Source organism: Podarcis erhardii (assembly GCF_964252035.2).
Source record: "Podarcis erhardii genome assembly, chromosome: 3".
Lineage (NCBI taxonomy): Eukaryota > Metazoa > Chordata > Lepidosauria > Squamata > Lacertidae > Podarcis > Podarcis erhardii.
This window is the reverse complement of record NC_138507.1, coordinates 7,116,232-7,132,077: the sequence shown is the minus strand read 5'-3', so window position 1 is coordinate 7,132,077 and position 15,846 is coordinate 7,116,232. Positions and strand designations below refer to the sequence as shown.

Genomic DNA, 15,846 nt, shown 5'->3' with positions numbered 1-15,846 from the left:
CTGTTCTCTGTTCTCCTTCCTTAAAAGGTAACTGGCCTTGTTGTTGATCTTCTAAAAGGCCTCCACATGCACGGTCCCAGAAGCTGGATTTGAGGAGAGGGGGGTTCCATATATACTACACCGGTTGCATGTGTAGGTTTCCAGTTCATCTTCCTCAAGCCTTCTTTCACATGTGCAGGACCCCTGGCTAGATGGTTTTGGGGTGTGTGTGTGTGTGTGTGTGTGTGTGTGTGTGTGTGTGTGTTGTTCTTCCTGCAATTAGAAACAGGAATGATTTCACTGGGGATGATTTCATATCCATCTGCATAGGTCTTCTAGTGCTATAATTGACTGAGAAATCATCGCAGAAAATCCCATTAGCCATCATTCCATCACAGGATACAGTCACTTGGCTGGAAAACAAACACTCACCTAAAATGAAAGGAAAACAATGAAAGTGGAATTTGAAATCTCAAAAGGCATCTCTGTGTTTCCTGACAATTTTCTTGCTGAGTTTCGAATATTAAAACCCTCCCAGTTGTTAAATAAAGAATGATGAGAAAAAGCATGCATTTTAATTTCCACTGGGAATATGTGTGGTGTGAGACAATTGTGTTATTACTTTTGTTTTGAAACGCGCACTCGGTGCTGTAATGTGTGGGAGACAGGTGGCGGCGAACAAATAAGCTGGAACAATGAAGTATACCTTGAAAAACAGCGCTGTTTTGGGTCTCACATAACTTACTTAACCAGACAAGCCCTTTACTAAGTGCAAAAATCTCAGTGATCCTGGTTCTGAATGTATTTGCTTTGCTTTGCTTTAGGAAAGCTTTCCAGAAATATTGCATCCAGATTGGTAACAGTACTTTGAGCCATGCAGCACACTTCTAAGAATTTTGAAACAAAACTAACAGAGCAACCCTAACCCCACATATGTGGTAGTAAGCCCCATTAAATTCAATGGAGGTTACTTCTTAGTAGAAATGGTTCAATGGACATTACTACTACTACTATGAACCAAGATTCAAATGGCTGAACAATTAGTTTTGCATATCCAATGGGGCTTTAAGCTTATGTTCCTTTTTTAAAAAGCAGCTTTCTGTACCACGTAGTAACCTGTTTTGAAACTGAGTGGGCTTTCGAAATGACCCCGTCTGTTTTGGTGTGCTCCCGCAGAAAATGTTTCCCAATATTTTTATAATTTTTATTATTACTGAGCATTAAAAGTTTTCACTTGATAGTTTCCTCATAGGACATTGGCAAGCAAATCCACCTGTGCAGCTGTTGTTTTACTCTGTTTGTCTTTGGAATGCAGCTGTTATTGATCCTGGGTTTTTTTCTGATTTTTGAAAATACTCTGTGATATGGCATAGGAGCTTGTTGTGAGAAAAGGTTTTTAAAATGCCCTTGGGCACACCTAAAATAGTTCTTTAGATCCCTGGCCATTGTAAAATGTTGTCAACTTAATTGATATCCCTTTGAAAACTTGAACAATGGGGCAGTCCGCTGACCTGGGCTTTAAAACCAGCTGGTGCTTGTTAAATATGTAGGGAAACTAGCTAGATCTCAAAACTTCAGCATAGAAATACAGGTCATAAAATGGAACTCAAAAACTGTCAGCTCTTACACCCTATTGAAATTTTCATGGTTGATTGAGAATGAAAATAAGGAACTGTGAACGGTGGGACTATTCCTCTTTAGGCAAATGTGGTTCTGATCATCATTATCAAATATGAAATTGCTATGAAATTAGTCCAACTTGGGTCTGTCGGAGAAAGTAGCACATCAGATACCCTCAAAGGGCCAAAATATGCGATTATTTGTGTTGTGACGTGGGGTTTGTGATTTCAGCTCTCTTGACATAATATGCTGGAGACAGTTCTCTAGTAACACTTCTTTATTAACACAACAAGACTCAAACTTGAGGAGGGGAGAGCTACATTTATAGGGACAGGGAACTAGCTAGAAAGGATACATTTTGGAGGGAACAATATCAGGCAATCACAGTCCTGCCTTTTGGGGGAAACCAATAAGACAGAGGATCCAAATACAGCAGCTTAAATGAACCAATAGTAGCTGTACCCTCTGGAACCAAAAGGCAGTTACTTTACCCTAATGCAAATACAGACAATAATAATACAGATATAAAATCCTTTGACTCAATACACAACAATTTGCTTTGGTGTATGAATTTGTTCCGTTCAAAGTGCTTGACTAAACATTCTTATGACAAACCTAGGTTGGAAACACAGCAGAAAATGGCCACCATCTCAGCTCTTAGCATGGGATGCAATGCCCCTTCCCCTCAAATATTTTTTTAAAAAAATCTAGAGCCAGGATCATGAAACCAGGCACACTGTTCGTTGAAGTGCTGGCTGAGGTCCCAGCTGTGCCTGCCATCTTCGTTGTGTGCCTGGAACTTTGAGTAATTCTTCAATGGGCCTTGCACTCAGCTGTTTGACCCCAGCCATTAATTCTTTCTAAAGGGAGGGGGAGCATCCCTTTCCGCTGCTGCCTCAAATTTTGGGATGGGGAGCAGCATGACCAGGGTGGCAGCAGGGGTGGCCAAAATTTTGTGGCAGCTATATACGCTGCACAATGTGTTCACCTCTCTCACACGCCTGAACACTCCACATATGATATTGGGATGAATGTAGACACCATGGGCAACCTTGTCTAGCATACTATTTAACGCAAAATTTATATCCTGCATTCCCAGGGGAAATCAGACTTGTCTACATGGGGTTCCCAGGCAGTCTTCCATCCAGACACAGACCTGCTTAGCTTTAGCAGAGCTGATGCCTGCTGTGCCTTTGGACCATGCCCTGGGCCCATATTTACTTTCAGCTCTCATCTGTCTCCTGCCCCCATCTCCATTTTGACTGCTCACTGGCTATGTTTCATGTTAACACTGAACTGTTTAATGTTGAACTGTTGGGATTGATGTGGCATTTTTTTCCTTCTTCTTCTCTGCACTGGGGCTACTTCTTCAGCAAAGTAAAAGGAGTTTCAGTGTGAGAATCAGTCATTCGGATATTTTCCCCCTACCCCTTAAAAAGCAAAAGGCTAAAAGGGTTGCTCAGATTTAGAAGAACCCCGCCACAAGCACTTCTTTGTTATTTGGACTGAGAACAAAGTGGAGCCCTACCTTCCTGGCTAGGTAAAGGTAAAGGTACCCCTGGCTGTTAGGTCCAGTCGTGGCCGACTCTGGGGTTGTGGCACTCATCTCACTTTACAGGCCGAGGGAGCCGGCGTTTGTCCACAGAGAGTTTTTCCAGGTCATGTGGCCAGCATGACTAAGCCACTTCTGGCGAACCAGAGCAGCGCACAGAAATGCCATTTACGTTCCCGCTGGAGCGGTACCTATTTATCTACTTGCACTTTAACATGCTTTTGAACTGCTAGGTTGGCAGGATCAGGGACCGAGCAACGGGAGCTCACCCCGTTGCGGGGATTCAAACCGCCAACCAGTGGCGTAGCGTGGGTTGTCAGCACCCGGGGCAAGGCAAGTAATTTGCGCCCCCTAACCCGTGGATTTGCGCCCCCTAACCCGTGGATTTGCCCTAACCCCAGATGTTGCGCCCGGTGCGGCCGGCCCCCCCTGCACCCCCCACGCTACGCCACTGCCGCCAACCTTCTGATCGGCAAGCCCTAGGCTCAGTGGTTTAGACCAATTTCTTGGCTCGTACCAAAGGCAGTTTGCAGTGGAATGTCCCTCTTTCTCTTTCCTCCAACTCTCTCAGGGGATCTTTGCTTTAAGGCCTGTGTTGTCTGTCATGTGAGAATACTCACATATGTGCAAAGATCCGGGTCCCTGCTATGCGCAGTCCACTTTATTTATTTGCCTGCTTAAGTTAGGTGCAGCCTGCAATTTCATGTGTACACAGTGTGCTGCAATCTGTGTCCCTCATTCTGTTCTCTTCCGCCCTATCCATACACACTTTCCTATTTCAATGATACACACTAAGCAACTTTTTTCTTTTCTTTTTCTTTTTGACGTTACATTTTTTTGTAGAGTCCAAAATGTGCGGGCTCTTACCAGTTGCAAATCCCTGGGGTTGTTAATGGTTAGGAATGTGTGACTTTTTGAATGTGTGTGGATACTCTGAAGTACGTCTTATGAACTGTACCAAACCAAAACCCGTAAGGGAAAGTTGAAAAGAATTGTGGAGAGAGAGCTCAAGAGGGTGCAAAACAGTTAAGAGGTGCTCATGGAATGCTGTGAGGCTGGCAGAAGCTTCTGACATACTGGGACCAGGTCTTCTCAGAGTTGAGTTGCTTGGTAATGCAGCCCAGAGCAGATGGTTGACTCTATCAAAGGCTAAATACTGGCACAAGACTTGATCTGTACCAAACCAAACGTACTATAAAGCAGATGTATAACGTATAAACAAATTTTATCCGGCAAGGGAGTATTCTGAGATGCTGAATGCAAGTATACATAAGGCTGTGAAAGATTATTTACAATGGCCAGCGGTATCTCTTCCACTTATCTCTGTATTGCTTTTCGTAACTAAGTATAACTAGTACATTTTTAGAACCTCTCAGAAATAAATACACAGTGAAACCCAGTTAACATTTGTTAAATTTAACTTTTAAAATATTCATTTGAAACATTGAATGTGTTTTGTATAAAACTCTGTGCTTCAGAGACCTTATGTAAACTCTGTTGCAGCAAGTATGATATCTTTCGAGGCATTTATGATGCCTCCTGAGTCCTCATCATGTTGTTGACTTAAACCCCTTTTTCTTTTCTTTTTTTGGTCTGGGGTCCTTTCCTTTCAGCTATTTCCTGAACTGAAAAAGGGTTTTTAAGCTTACTTTAAAAGTCCTTAGTTTAGCAAAATAAACAGTCAGTCAACTCCATTCTTGATACTTTCCTACCTCCTTGAAGTATTTGGGGGGTAATAAATCTTCTCTCTGACAAGTCTCTGATGATCCATTACATTAATGCATCATTATGACAATGCTGGTGACGTACTAGAGCATTGTCTACTGAGTAAATTGCTCCTCTTCTAACATTTATACTTAATTTAAAAAATTAAGAAGAGTGGAAGAGTGTTATATCCCAGTAAGGAAATACCTATGGCATTTAAAACGGAATCTCTCTGCGTGCATATCTCCACCAGCAAACTTTACATGCACACAAATAATTGTTTCTTAAGTTTTTCAGATTTTGCTTTATAATTCTTAAAACTTTGGTGCCTGCTAATGTTGAAAGAAGCCGTCTGCCCTGTATTCTACAGCAATCTCTAGGTCAAATAGGAGAACAATTATTTGACAGAACACCCCATGCATCACATGCAAACAGTAAGAATATATGTTGCATGTTCACACCCAGAGGAGAAGAAGAAGAAGAAGAAGAAGAAGAAGAAGAGGAGGAGGAGGAGGAGGAGGAGGAGGAGGAGGAAGGGGAGGAGGAAGAAGAAGAAGAAGAAGAAGAAGAAGAAGAAGAAGAAGAAGAAGAAGAAGAGGTGGTGTTTGGATTTGATATCCCGCTTTATCACTACCCTAAGGAGTCTCAAAGTGGCTAACATTCTCCTTTCCCTTCCTCCCCCACAACAAACACTCTGTGAGGTGAGTGGGGCTGAGAGACTTCAGAGAAGTGTGACTGGCCCAAGGTCACCCAGCAGCTGCATGTGGAGGAGCGGGGAAGCGAACCCGGTTCACCAGATTATGAGTCCACTGCTCTTAACCACTACACCACACTGACCTCCCCCTTAAATAAATACACCATTTGACTCAAATTATAGTTTTGGTTTTTGGCAGAATTTAGGCCACAACTTTATTGATTACAGAAAAAGTGGTTGCATAGGCTCTGATTCAACTAGCTCCCTACACCCTTGCAGGTAGCGCTGACCCAGAGCTCTATCATAGGTCAGCCAAGGGTGAACACCTGAGGCAGGTGAAAAGCCTGGGAACAGACTCTGTTCACTCCCCAGATGCTCCCCTGGACTCAGGCATGGGCACAACCCCCTTTCGGGGGTTGACCAAACCAAGTTGAGTCCCTGGATTCCTTTAACGGAATACCCTTCACATAGGGATGGCGAGAGCGTTCTCCCATCCCTATCACATGAACCAGAGCCTATCCACAACCTTACAAGCTGTGACGAATTGTTACACGGCAGGCAAAACCCAAATGGCAACAGCCAATCAGCCAAGTGGGGAAAATCCCTGCCATGCCCCTGTCCCAACGACAGACGACACACGACGGCATAGCAAGGTCAATCGCAAAATGCCCTAAAATTAGGAAGAGGTGGGCGGGTGTTTTTTTCTCAAAGTGACACAGAAAGTATTGATAGACTGTGTTGTGTTCCTTCAGGGTGGACGCTTTTTGAGAACTCTTTGAATTTATTTACTACTAAGCCCATATTCAGCCATCATGTTGATATACAAATGCCACCTATTTCATATACACAGTTGCATGTAATTAACATATTTTTAACACATGTAGATTGGCAATAATATGCTTCTCCAACAATAGAAGAGATCCTTTTGGAGCACATTTTGAAATTGTTTCCATCAATTAAGAATTTGATGACGCCTGTGAAATACCAGTAGCAATGTGTTTACACAATCATTATCAATCGCTATTAATATTTAGTTTGGACTTTGGTTTTAACATGCCTTCTTTTTTCTGATTCCTCTACCCCATCTGCAAACATGCAGCATGATGCTATAACACTTATTCAAAAGTGAATCCCCAAAGAAGTGGCTGTGAAATTACATGAGAAGTGCTGGGAACATGCTTTAAAAATAAAACAAAATTGGGGAGTCTTACATTGGCCATATAAGTATCCTAATGTTTGCATGTAACTCCCAAGCCACTTGCCACGAACTCCTGCCTTTCTTAAGCTAATAAATTAGTATCCTAACAGTCACCAGAGTAAATTGTCTGAACTTACATCTCACAATTTGTTTTCATGCAGCAGGACAAAGCAGCAAACTGGGTTACGTTCCCAAGACATCCTTTGCAATCAGTAGTTTACTTGAAGTTACTTGTTTAAATCCTCAATGAAATCCCAGTTATGATCAACTGTGTGAGGTCTGAGAACTGCCTTTGAATAGACCTTAGAAAGATTGCAGAATGTCTTCTGAAAAGCCTAACAGTTCCACATATCACATTGATCCTAATTATTTTGATTAAGGGTCATAAAAGTACATACAGTTACCAGGACACATGAACATTTTGTTCTTGCTAGAGAAACAATGTGATCTACAGTTTTCTGGCAAACTAGATTGTTTCGTTGTAGTAGCTGTTTGGATCTTTGATACTGTTTAGAACAAAATTATCTTGAGTTTAAGTCTGTACACAACAGAAAATGAACAATGGTGGGTGTTTTTTTGTTCATTTTTTTAAAAAAAATAATCCCATTGTAGATGAATACTAAAAAAAAAGCTATTTTCATATTGCACAGTATTAGCACACTTCGAAATAACTTGGATAGAAATGGGTCCTTTAAGATATTTCCTGCAAGGTAGAGAAAATTTGTTAAGATCTCCCAATCTGTATGCTACTGCTGGGGTTACTACTCTTAACCACGTTGGTTCAAAAGCTACCACATCCCAAACAACATGAGAGGGTTTGGTAGCCCTTTTCTGTAGGCTGTCTAGCAGGATAGTCTGCTAGAAATTTTCAGGAACAGGATGGGGGTTAAAAAAATGTAAGACCCTGCTACGAGGTTGAGATAAATGGATTGTGACAATGCAATCAGCTCAGAACACAATTGAGACTAAATGCAAACTATTTGTAATTGTCAGGAGCCTTAAAGTAATAAACAGAACAAAAAAACAAAAACCATACTCAATTATGAGTAGGATCAGTTTGTGTCAACTTTACGATGATTTAAAAGTCTGCTGTCTGGATCTGCAACTTACTCATCTGTAAAACTATTTAAAGAGGTCTTTGACAACCAGTTGAGCTTGCGAGTTTCTCTTCCCCCACATTTTCTCAATATTTATTGTAAAAACGAAGCCCTTGTCTGGACTGAGAGATGATCTATCTCAGACAGAAGCTTAACAAAGCCTCCCAGATGAAGCAGGCCAAAGATGGAGTTTCCTCATTTAACGAAAATGAGACATTTCCTTGAACCTAGTCTCTCTTTAGGAATTTCTAGCTAGGTTTGGCCGTTTTGATATAGGGGGCACTGTAACCTAATCTTCATTATCTGTATTTTATTTGCAAATGATCTACAGTCAGCCAACGAAGAGGAAGGAGCAATAAGAATGCTTCTTCTATTACCTGGATCCCAGCATCATTACATGTGACCACAGCTCATTATCTTCCTTATTATACCTGTGGTATAAAATGACCTTGGATGACACCGCAAGACAGCACACAAAGGAGAAGCCTTTCTGGAAATTCCAGTTCCCTAATGCCAAATATGGCAACCATCCTGGACTAGAATCAGGATGTGTCTGGGATGTTTGGATTAGTTCCTGATCCTCTTCACAAAATGTTTCCTTCCCTGTAGAGTATGGTTACGAGATGTCCCCATTTCCCTGGGACAGTCCCCGGATTTACAAATCTGTCCCCGGACAAAATCTGTCCCCGGACAAAATCTGTCCCCGGATTTCATTTAATGTCCCCGGATTAATATTTTAAGTGTTGTAGATTTATTAGTAGGGAATGCATGTTGTGTGATTGGTTCAATGGCACAAGACACATCATATGGGGACTCCAGCAAGGCAAAATGGCGGGCGCCACGGCAGCAAGCAGCTCCTGAAGCCAGCCAGAGCCAACTGCACTACCAGGCTGACTCTGAGCTGCTGAGACTGCTGCTGCCACTGCCACTGGCAAGGACCAACCAGGGATGACCAGCGCGTCAGCTGGGGGAACTGCTGCCCCCCCTGTGACACAAATCGAGCCAGGAATGAGAGTGCCCAGCCACCTGGCCGACTGCCCAGTGGCACTCCAGGGCCAGGAAAACCCCAGAGCCGAAGCAGGGAGAAGGAGGAGAGGAGAAGGAGAAGGAAGAGAGAGAAAGAGAAGGGAGAAAAAAGAGGGGAGCCCTGACCTTGCCGCACCTCTGCCGCCGTCACTGAGGAGGAGAGGTAGGAGAGCACCGGGAGGGCAAGGACACGTGGCCAAGCCCAGACCTGACCTGAGCCTACTCCACAGCAGCTAGCGCTCCAAGAGAGCAGGCCAGGGCCCAGAGGAAGGCTGCGTGACAGAGGAGACCACGGAAGAGAAGATATTATTATTATTTTATTATTATTATTTATTATTATTTTAAATAATTTTTTAAAAAGAACCTTTTTTTCTCTTTTTTAAAAAAAGTTTCCCCAGATTCTTTGAAAAAAATCTGGTAACCTTACTGTAGAGGGCAGGCTGGAAAGAGCAATTCAACACACTGTGTGTGTGTTTGCGGAGGGCAAAAAAATAAATAAATGAGAGGCTAGTACTCATATCTTGATAAATGTGCCATGGATGTGCCATGTTAACAAGAACCTGTGAAGTTCATCTGTTAGCTTACTTGCTCCATCAAATGTTCCTTTTTAAAAATAAAAAGTGTGCTTTTAATCTATACACACACACACACATATATATGTGAGTACAATCAACTGTTTGACCATTAGAGCTTTGTACAAGGTTCTTTTCAACCAGATACTTCTCAGTTTCTTCCCTTCCTGGCTTCCAGCAGGCACATTTGTTTTGCTTTTCAGTATAATTCAGTCATAGGCCCAGGCCACGTTTCTGCCTGAAGCAAGGCTTGGCACCACTGCACCCTGCAGAGTCTGGTTCATCACGTTGTCCAAACCTGGACTCATGGTTCATTTCTTTCAAAAACATCACATGCAGACCCTCCAAGTGTCCCTACATTCCATGGACTTCCCTGATTTAGTGAAGCTGTCCCGGTTTCTGATTTGATTCCGGAATGTCCCACTTTTCCTTAGGGTGTCCCTAGTTTCATTGGAGAATTGTTGGAGGGTATCTAGAGACGCGGGTGGCGCTGTGGGTTAAATCACAGAGCCTAGGACTTGCCGATCAAAAGGTCGGTGGTTTGAATCCCCGCAACGGGGTGAGCTCCTGTTGCTCGGTCCCTGCTCCTGCCAACATAGCAGTTCAAAAGCATGTCAAAGTACAAGTAGATAAATAGGTACTGCTCTGATGGGAAGGTAAACGGCATTTCCGTGCGCTGCTCTGGTTCGCCAGAAGCAGCTTAGTCATGCTGGCCACATGACCCAGAAGCTGTACGCCGGCTCCCTTGGCCAATAAAGCGAGATGAGCGCCACAACCCCAGAGTTGGCCACAACTGGACCTAATAGTCAGGGGTCCCTTTACCTTTACCTTTATGGAGTTATCTGACCCCTGAACCGTCTGAAGGCATTCCTATATAGGGGAGTTTTTTAATGTTTAAAGTTTTATTATGTTTTTATATATGTTGGAAGCTGCCCAGAATGGTTGGGCAACCCAGTAAGATGTGTGAGGTATAAATAGTAAAATTATCATTATGGAATGGGACGGCCCTATTTTCATCAGAGAAATGTTGGAGGGTATGCACGAGGCTCCAATACTTTGGCCACCTCATGAGAAGAGAAGACTCCCTGGAAAAGACCCTGATGTTGGGAAAGATAGAGGGCACAAGGAGAAGGGGGTGACAGAGGACGAGATGGTGGGACAGTATTCTCAAAGCTACCAACATGAGTTTGACCAAACTGTGGGAGGCAGTGGAAGACAGGAATGCCTGGTGTGCTCTGGTCCATGGGGTCACAAAGAGTCAGACATGACTAAACGACTAAACAAGAAACAACAACAACATGCACAAGTAGTAATCCACAAACAAATATCAGTTACCACTCATGGTTTGTTTGGAGCAAATGAACCATGAATCCAGATCTGGACAAGGCACAGCAAGGGAAGCGGGGAACACTATGGGAGCTTTTGAGCAGTAGGATCCAGTATGCTGCTTTTTCACATTAAACAACAGCAACAGTTTGCTTTAAACTATGGTTTAATATTTGCGAATCATGTCACGGTGTCCCTCTGCTGGTATGGTGAAATGAATCAAATCAACATACAAATCTAAAGGCTTGATGCTCAAGCCCAGCTTTGCTCATATGCAGATTGACTAACAGAACTTCTGGATTTTGCTTCTATAAAACAGATCTGGAAACATTTCTGAGTTTACACAATAGACTGTTTTTATTCAGTTAAATTATGCTTTGTTTGGTGGCTTTTAAAAAGAAATTTATTCTACTTAACTCTAGCCAAGAACACTTCAGCTGAACAGCATGGGTTCCTTTGAACATGCACATGCAGGAAAACAAGAACAAAAAAATAATAATCCTGTATCTTCCCACTCTGGTTGCATTTATATCAGTATTCACTGCATTTCCAGCGCACTCTGTCCACTGGAGTTTGAAGCCAGCTTCACATTATATTAGCCACAATCCATCTGTGGCTTAAGAAATGCTCCCCACTGATGCACCTAACCTCAAACCAGCTTCCAGAAAATGGAAGGTGTGGTTACACTGTGGTGTGAACAGTTTAGAAGGCTTTTGCGTATGTGCAGGTGACATAGCTGTCACCTGTCCCTTATTTGGTGGGAAACTCCCTTATCCTAGCGCCGTGTCCCACTGCTGTCCCTTATTGATGATGTCCCTTAAATTTCCCGCTTTTCATGCTCCCCCGGCTCGGGAGGGAAGCAGCGGCTCAGGGTCCTGCATTGCGAGAGAGAGCATGCGCTGGTGCCGTCATCCTAGCACGAGGAGTTCCATCGGCCCTTCCCCGCCCGAGATAGAGGGGGGAGGGAGAGAGACTCTCGCCCACGCCGCCCGTGAGCCCGGAGGTGGCAGCGATGGTGGCAGCTGAGGAGGCAGCCTGAGGGAGGAGGAAGAGGAGGGGATGGGGAGGGACACAGAAGGGCGGCGCTTCAGTAGCCGCAGCACTGCCACAACTGCCTCATGCCGGATTGACAGCATCTGTCAATCCTACCAATGTATGTAACTCTTTACAATAGCAAAATCCCTTATTTTGGCTGCTGATCCCTTATTTTCGAGGCTGCTGGTCCCTTATTTTCAAATCTGTAAGTTGACAGCTATGGCAGGTGATGGCACATGCGCCGACGACCACTTCACTGAGTTGGAGTTTGGCATGGGGCAGCGAATCATCAGGTGAAGGCAGAGCTCTGCCCCGACTCAGTTGTGAACAGAAACAGAAGAAAGCAATTTGAAAATGCAGCAGATGCAGAAAGGTTCCACAGCATTGCAAGACTCATGTGAACATACCCTTAGATTCCTGTGACTGTGCCAATATGCCAGTAATAGGCTTTGGTAAATGGAAGTGGGGCGAAAGGGGGAAAAGACACGCCCACACCCCTTTTCTCAGAGTTGAGCTGAACTCTGTATAGAGGAGCTGTGAACAAAAAGCTCTGGGACATCCTTAAGTGTAGAAACATAGGAGACCAATAACCAGAGCACAGCTAGTGGAGCCACATCTGAAGCTGCAAAATACACTACCACCTTGTGAGCATTGTTTAAGAAAGAGTTAATCTGCCAATTTTGTTTCCTTCTTGCTTGCTTGCTTGCTCCCTCCCTACACACACACACACACACACACACACGCACACGCACACACACACACACACACACCCTCTTTCTGGCTCTAATTTAAACAAGTTGCGAACGCGTAAGTTATGATATATGCATAGGGTTTTGCATTAAGTTTGCAATGTCAGGTTTGTTTATAAAAATCGTATTTTTAACCACTTGCCTGGAGGCACTGTTCAGGGGAGCCGTGAGCAGCAAGCTGATTTTTAAAGAAGCCGTTTTCTTTCTCCATGAACTTAGAATGGAGATTTCGGCGTTCTGGATGGCGTGCTTACTTTAAAACGTCTCAGTACGCCACAAATTTGCAATTAAGTTTATTTACTTAGCAGCAGGGAATTGACTTGCTTTAGATGATTGGCGCATGACCCCTCACATACCTCAGAGAAGTTGGCAAGGTCCCTTTTACCTCTCATGGGGAAAATTGCTTTCCAACAGTTTGGAGGCCTGTTTACAATGGGGTTTTCCCCCTCTCTCCTCCTATTGTGCAATGTTAACATCCTCCATAAACCTAATAGTCACACAGTAGTTAATAAGGGGCAGAAAGTTTTATGGTCTCTCCCACAGTTGTTAAATTATTGCTACTGTAATTTACTCCAGCCAGGTAATTTTTGGGAAATAAGGGGCATTGTATTCTTGCAAACTGAAGAAAGACAGACCCTTCGTAACTGTAAGTTTATAGTGTCAGTGCACTGTGCTCTGTCGAGCTGAGTTATAAATGCTTTACCATCTCAACAAATCGAAGGGACATATTTTGAGATGATTTGGCTAGGATTGCCCTACCGCAAGTTCAGTGTTACGATTGCTGAAGAAACTCCCAGACCAAAACTGCTAGCTTTTTCCTGACCCTGCTTCTGTACTGGCAGCCGGATGAATTGAAACAATTAAGGAGGAGAAACTTTTCCTGGCACAGAAATAAGGTGATGGGGAATGTGTCACCTGTTACATTCTGTGGTGTCACCTGGCTGGTAAAGACTGACAGAGCAGTACTAGTGTAAAAAGATGGGAATTCCGTCAAACATTCATCTCTGTGTTCATCTGAAAGTAAAATTAAATAGCTTTGGTGTACATTCCAGTAAATTTCCAAAACAAAACAGAAATCAAAGTTGATATAACCAATTTTGGATTCTCTCTCTCTCTCTCTCTCTCTCACACACACACACACACACACACACACACACACACGGCTGTCACCAGCACAATCCTATCTATGTTTACTCAGAAGAAAACCCCAGGAAAATGTGTATAGGATTGCAGTCTTAAAAATGTCTTTGTGTATGGCAACTACTTAAAGCATCATATTTAGCATTCAACAAACAATTTTGGGGGGGAGGAAACAAACATTTTCTGGAGAATACCTATTTCCTTAACAAGCATACTTTTTAAATAAATGCTATAGCTGTGGAACCCACAATTCAGAAAGGGGAGGGATAGGGTAGACATGATTTTCCCTACAGAAACAAAACTATTAATATTTAGAAAGTGCAGAAGAGGTTTTTTTTTCTTTTGAATTCTCTGCTATTCTTTTGATTCTCCGAAGAGCTATTAGTTTATGCTTTCCCCATAACACAATATTTGCCTTCTATTTTGCAAAGAACTTACCATTATAAATGTTGTTCATTTGAATCTAGGGTGCTGGGAGAAAGGTTTCACCAGTCGGAGCAGTTAGCATCAAGCCCCAACTGTGCTGCACTCTTGTCTGTTAGAAAACACTTGAGTGGCAGCCCTAATTACCTGTTTCTACATATAGTTCTCATGGGAAAGTTCAAGCTGTCATAATTCCTGGCCACTTGTAAGGAGAATGACCTACTGAGAACAACCGCTAAAGCTGAACATCCAATAAATTAAGGCTCCGTTGCCTTCGTTTATTTTTATGAGTGTCCTAGAAAGAAGTCTAGCCAAACGTTCCACCTCGTATACAACTTGCAAGGTGATAAATAGGCATAAATAGGCATGCATGCCCTCTGAGGACTGCCTGAGACTTTACAAATATCCTGTACAGAAAGCACTTCTGTGATGTGGGGGGACGGGACATGATGACTGCATGCAGATTGCATGTGGTGGCTTGACATGCGTGCACCTGACAGATATGCTTCACCTTAAGAACCTGTTAGCAACTGCTGCCTTTCAATGCATGTACACACAGCAGACGAGAGATGTGGGTGGTAATCATAAGTGATGGCCAAAGGCCACTCGGAACTGCACAGAGAGCAGAGGGTTTTCCCTGGCATTGCAGTGGCTCTGATGCGTGTGGCTGGCAACCATCTGTCTCGAGAGACAATAGAGTGTGCCTCCTGGGGTGAACTCAAATCACTGCATTAGCACCACCAAAGTGAACTCCCCAGGGTGCAAGCCTGGGCAGTGTGTATGGAGACCCTGGGCTGCCCAGAGGACAAGACCAGCACCCCACCTCTCTGATGTGGTCCAAAGGAAAGCAGAGCAATACGTTTGGCTCCAGCTGGGCTGAAGGAGTTGCCAGAAGGAGGCATACAAGGAGCCATCCAACCATCTTAGGGACTCCACACCACATTTGTGTAGGGTTCACTCCTTGTTTTTTTCTTCCCCCGACGCTGTCCCACAAGGCAGCAGTGGTTTAGGATAGGAGTTTTCCTTCAGCTAGATGAGGGGTAGGCAACCTAAAGCCCGGGGGACGGATGCGGCCCAATAGCCTTCTCAATCCAGCCCACAGACGGTCCAGGAATCAGCGTGTTTTGACGTGAATAGAATGTGTGTTTTTATTTAAAATGCATCTCTGGGTTATTTGTGGGGCATAGGAATTCGTTCATTTATTTCCCCCCCCAAAATCTAGTCCGGCCCCCCACAAGGTCTGAAGGACAGTGGACCGGCCCCCTGCTGAAAAAGTTTGCTGACCCCTGCTTGAAACCATCTTTTTCTATTTGGTAACCAAAAGTAGTCTAATTGTGTTCTCCTTACTGCTGCATGGAATAACACCTTTGGATATTGTAAGTAAAGCTTTTAAATTTACTTGAGAGTGCAGTCTGTTCATTACCAAAGGAGTAGAGAGAAGGATAAATGCTGTAGGCAGATTAAAAGGGATATGCAAAGGGGTCTAACAACCCATATTCCCACACTATACTGCTGCTTAACTGTGACTGCTTAAAACTGGTTGCTTTCTCCCGCTGGAGAGTGTGCAAAATCCTAGGAATTCATTCATTATTATTTTTTTCAAAATATAGTCCAGCCCACCACATGATCTGAGAGATGGTGGACTGGCCCATGGCTGAAAAAGGTTGCTGATCCCTGTGCTAGATTGTTGGTTGAGTGAGCTTCACGGCTCAGTGGGAATGTGGAGGCAAA

At 43.6% G+C, this 15,846-nt stretch overlaps 1 long non-coding RNA gene across 1 annotated transcript; it reads right to left on the bottom strand.

The window, feature by feature from the left end:
• Positions 1-243: 243 nt before the first annotated feature.
• On the bottom strand, positions 244-14,219 carry LOC309338485. The gene is made up of 2 exons (XR_014154924.1): positions 14,131-14,219; positions 244-411 (listed from the first exon to the last, which is right to left on the bottom strand). It is a non-coding gene; the product is annotated as an uncharacterized lncRNA (long non-coding RNA).
• Between the last annotated feature and the right edge of the window lie 1,627 nt (positions 14,220-15,846).